Raw genomic sequence first — 5,489 nt, forward strand, 5'->3', positions numbered from 1 at the left:
TTTCATTACCAACCTGGTGAAATCTTTTAAACTATTTTAAAAAATAAATGCAAATCCAGTAATGCACACGTCGGGCCATATATAAGCTTGAAAATTTTACTCTTTTCACATGCATATGGCTCAAAAACTTAAAACGAAAATCTTAAAAATACTGTTATCCGCCATTTTTGTCCTTTGAACTCGTCTCTTCCTTTTTGACCAGGGCTTATATGATTCACAACATTTCTGAAAGGATTGTGATTAACAAATATTCATTTCAGCAAAAACAAATAAAAAACAATAAATACTAATTAAAGCTTGTAAAACTCAAGCAAAAAAAGGTCGACTATTTGAAACTTTGTTCCAACTCACTCAAGGAAGTCCCGGTTTCGAATTTTGTCATCTTGGTGTGCTTTCATATCCAAGGCAAAATTTAAATTTCTGTGAAGTCTCTTTATTTCTGCGTATATCTGAAAACAAAAACATATTTAGAAATGATTTTACTTCAAATACATACCATTTTTATAGCACAATCTAGTTTTTGTGAAATAATACAACACGTTTTCTGATGAAGAATCGCACGAGTGAAATTGACAAGTTGCACATTAATCGTAAATATTTCTTCACTTGTGATATTTTGTTTAATTTTAATCACATATTCTGAAAGAAAAATTCCTGCTGAACATTTTCGTATATGATTTATATATCAAAAAGTACAATTTATTTGAAACAAATGGTTAAAACTTGTCGAACAAGCACACAGAAATTCTTGTCGATTTGTTTGAAATAGATTGTCATGAAAGTTTAAGGGTGCTCTCGTCGAGGTCCGCGTTATGAGATTAACTAGCCGCAAACCGCAATTTTTGCACATCATTGTTATTTGTCGTTCAACTCGCACACATCTTTCAACAACCAAAGTCGCAAAATGTCTGATGCACCAGTAGTAGTCAAGACTCCAGCTAAGTCATCAAAGAAGAAAGCTGCAGCTAAACCAAAGAAAGTAGCTACTCATCCAAAATACAGCGAGATGGTAGGGAAAGCTATCTCTGCATTGAAAGAGCGCGGGGGCTCTAGCCGTCAAGCCATCCTTAAGTACATCATAGCAAACTTCAATGTTGGTAGCGATGCAAAAACAGTCAACACTCACTTGAAGTTAGCTTTGAAATCAGGAGTGAAGAGCAATAGCTTGAAACAGTCGAAGGGTACCGGCGCTTCTGGAAGTTTTAAGATAGGTGAAGTGGCTAAACCAGCTAAGAAGCCAGCAAAGAAAGCAGTTAAGCCTAAAGCCGCTAAACCAAAGAAGGCAAAGACACCTAAAAAGACTGCCACAAAGAAACCTGCAGCAAAGAAACCAGCTGGTGAAAAGAAAGCAGCTAAACCAAAAGCAAAGAAACCAGCTACCAAGAAACCTGCTGCAAAACCCGCTGCCAAATCTGCAAAGAAAGCCACAAAATCACCAAAAAAGACCAAGGCTGCAGCTAAACCAAAGAAGGCAAAGACCCCAAAGAAGAAGTAAATGGAGGAAGCATATGATGCTTTTAAAGCTTAAACAGCCCTTTTAAGGGCTACCAAAATTTTTCAAAAAGAGTCTGAAATTGTTGCATGGTACATAACTTGGTTACAAATAAAATCAAGCTCGTCCCCATATTCCATATCTGTCTTTCTATTCTTGCATTTTTTTGTCTTCTCTAAAGTGCATGTGAACTTGTTAAGTTTTACTATCTTCCACTCTGGATCGTGTAGTTTATATATATTTTTATACCTGATAATTTTCTTATTTTATACAAATTCTGTCAAGAAATGCTAAAAACACGACTTTCGGCGGTTCCTAACTTTATATATCAAATTTTTTAGCACTTTAGTGTCTACGACCATATCACGTTGAAAACACCGGTTCTCGTCCGATCACCGAAGTTAAGCAACGTCGAGCTCGGTTAGTACTTGGATGGGTGACCGCCTGGGAATACCGGGTGTTGTAGACATTTTCTTCTTTTATTTTTTTTACTTATAATTTTTCACTTCTCCCAAACATACGTTCTATCTTTTTTATTTCTTTATATGGATGTCTGGGGATGTAACATTTAATATAATATATCTAACTTTTGAAGGAAACAGAAAATATATCATTCATAATTTTATTTTTTTCATTACCAACCTGGTGAAATCTTTTAAACTATTTTTAAAAATAAATGCAAATCCAGTAATGCACACGTCGGGCCATATATAAGCTTGAAAATTTTACTCTTTTCATATGCATGAGGCTCAAAAACTTAAAACGAAAATCTTAAAAATACTGTTATCCGCCATTTTTGTCCTTTGAACTCGTCTCTTCCTTTTTGACCAGGGCTTATATGATTCACAACATTTCTGAAAGGATTGTGATTAACAAATATTCATTTCAGCAAAAACAAATAAAAAACAATAAATACTAATTAAAGCTTGTAAAACTCAAGCAAAAAAAGGTCGACTATTTGAAACTTTGTTCCAACTCAGTCAAGGAAGTCCCGGTTTCGAATTTTGTCATCTTGGTGTGCTTTCATATCCAAGGCAAAATTTAAATTTCTGTGAAGTCTCTTTATTTCTGCGTATATCTGAAAACAAAAACATATTTAGGAATGATTTTACTTCAAATACATACCATTTTTATAGCACAATCTAGTTTTTGTGAAATAATACAAGGGTACGTCTAAACACTGCTCAGGACCTCCTGAGTGCACTCAGGACATACAAAGTGCACTCAGGACCCTTTATAGGCATCGTATTTGCAAACAGGATGGCTGTATATATTCGTTACATGCTACTTATTTAAGAGTTAAATTTTGGTAGAATTTGAAATCGAACTTAGATAGATATGTCAATTCTTATAAAATAATGAGGGCACGTGTCACTGATTACACAACTACTGAGCCGTGAATTATTCAATCAACAAAATTGATTGGATTATCTTTATTGTTGTTTATGAATTGTGTTGTTAGTACAGTGTTACGTTTAAAATTAATAACACGATGTTTTAAGTTTTTAGGGATTGTTTAATGTAGTTAAATTTAAATTATGCATAGTAAATTTTACGTTTATGGAGAAAAAAAAAAAAAAAAATTCTATGGATAACTATGGATCTTCAGAACGCTGGCACTGTTGTACCATATTATATTCTGCTCTACTTCATCATTGTTGTATTTAATTGTATTTAAATTATCATATTTGGGTATTATTTCGATGTTCTTTTTCAGTTTATTTTTCATGATGACGGCTAAATTAATTTTGTTGTGGTCTGCAGTTCATGCATAAAGAAAATTAAAAAATCGTGTTATTTTATGGTTGCCGTTTTTCTGTAACAAGTTATATTTTTGTTTTTCTTTGGGATTTTTTTTTCTCTCTCTCCAAATCAACTTAATAAACAAAAACAATGTTTACTGAATATCAAATTTTATTGAATTTGTATATCTTTATTCTCAATAAACCATATACATTGGTATAGAGAAGACAATTATGTACAATATTTACAATGCAAATATTTAGATGAATTTATTTATATGATTCGGTAAGTCTAATATCTTGGCTGCGTACATGCTGCCCTTGGTCTTTTTCTTTGGTTTGGCTTACGAGCAAGTTTCTGGGGTTTTGACTCTTTAAAATATGTGCACGAAGACTTAGTCGTGGTTTGGACGGATTTCGTGTCAATCAACAGTCTCCGAAATAGTCTTTCTCGCTGTTCTTTTGTTTTCGAAAACCAACATTGAAAGGATACATCATGTTTTTTGTACGGACCGAAATGTTCATAATTTTTTTTCAGTAAAATACCAAAATATGATAAATGGCGAGAGTTCAATATACGATAGCACTTATTTAGGACAGTAAACTGACAAAATAAACATGGGAAGAACTGAGAAACAAAATTTAATATTTTTTTCATTTGTTTTACCATAAAAAAATCATTTTTTTTAATTTAGTTTAGCATCATACTACAATCTTACTTACAAAATGTTTAGAAATAATACCCAAATATGATAATTTTCAGAAAACGGAGACAAATATGATAATTTTCAGAAAACGGAGACAAATTCATTTTTTTCAGAATTTATTTACATATCGAAATTCGTTCTAGGCTTGTATTACTGCATGGACTAGAACGATTTATTTGAGAAATAAAATCTTACTAAATGCTGATTTGTTAAACATTCGTATTACTCAGAAATAAAATTTAGACATTTTCTTTTCACTGTTTTACAACAAATCATTCTTCAGAATTTACTTTTACATTAAAACTGCTCAAGGAATCTTAATACTGGATCAATGTAAAATCAAATCTTACTACATGAAATAATCGCCACATTTTGCAATAATTTATATCTATATTTTTGAACGTTTTCAAATGAAATAAATTGAATTAAAATTTCCCAACTATATGTAGATTTCTCATATTTCTCAAATGGCTTCAATTATTAGAAACAAAACGAAAAGTTTATTTAACATTTTTTTCTAAAACAATATATCTTCATTGTTCTTTATTTTTCAAAAGACATCTTGGTTTTGTTTGTTTGCCAAGCTTACTTGTATGAGGTTAGTACCATTACTAATCACTCCTAATTATTAAAGATCAAACGACCTAATCAACATGATAATTGATATTCAATATAATCATCGGTCATGCCTGACATATTTCATAAAATCGGCGCGTGCCAATGAAAACTTCAATAACTTCTTAAATATTAAATTGATTTTATCAAAACAAAAATTATATGATGGAGAATTAAATTATCTATCGAATGCATACCTTCACTACTCACTAAAACAACTATTTCATGTCCTGAGTGCACTTTGTATGTCCTGAGTGCACTCAGGAGGTCCTGAGCGGTGTTTAGACGTACCGATAATACAACACGTTTTCTGATGAAGAATCGCACGAGTGAAATTGACAAGTTGCACATTAATCGTAAATATTTCTTCACTTGTGATATTTTGTTTAATTTTAATCACATATTCTGAAAGAAAAATTCCTGCTGAACATTTTCGTATATGATTTATATATCAAAAAGTACAATTTATTTGAAACAAATGGTTAAAACTTGTCGAACAAGCACACAGAAATTCTTGTCGATTTGTTTGAAATAGATTGTCATGAAAGTTTAAGGGTGCTCTCGTCGAGGTCCGCGTTATGAGATTAACTAGCCGCAAACCGCAATTTTGAACAACACACACACACCATTCCTTCGCTTGTCACCGTCGAGTCAACATCGTACGCGTCGATTTCAAAGCAATTACAGGAGAAGATTACGGTCTGTTGTTTTTTGTTCAATTGTTTAGTTAGCATATAAAACATTTTCTATTTTCACTTAAGATTATTTTCATTTCTTTTTATAAATTTTTTGTAAGTTTATATAAATTTTATTTTTAATCTTTAGGTTTTAAACTTTTGCTTTTGCTAAATAAGTTTATTATAATAAGTTAAACAAAGTTTATACTATTGTTGCTTTTAAAAAAAAAACCAAAACTTAACTAAATTAAATTAA

The 5,489-nt window shown here is 31.4% G+C and overlaps 1 non-coding gene across 1 annotated transcript; it reads left to right on the plus strand.

Moving 5' to 3' along the window:
* Nucleotides 1-1,842: 1,842 nt before the first annotated feature.
* LOC127714980 (5S ribosomal RNA) lies at nucleotides 1,843-1,961 on the plus strand. Its single transcript, XR_007988019.1, has one exon. It is a non-coding gene; the product is annotated as a 5S ribosomal RNA (ribosomal RNA).
* Nucleotides 1,962-5,489: the final 3,528 nt, after the last annotated feature.

This window comes from Mytilus californianus, unplaced genomic scaffold (genome assembly GCF_021869535.1).
Source record: "Mytilus californianus isolate M0D057914Y unplaced genomic scaffold, xbMytCali1.0.p SCAF_1, whole genome shotgun sequence".
Taxonomy (NCBI): domain Eukaryota; kingdom Metazoa; phylum Mollusca; class Bivalvia; order Mytilida; family Mytilidae; genus Mytilus; species Mytilus californianus.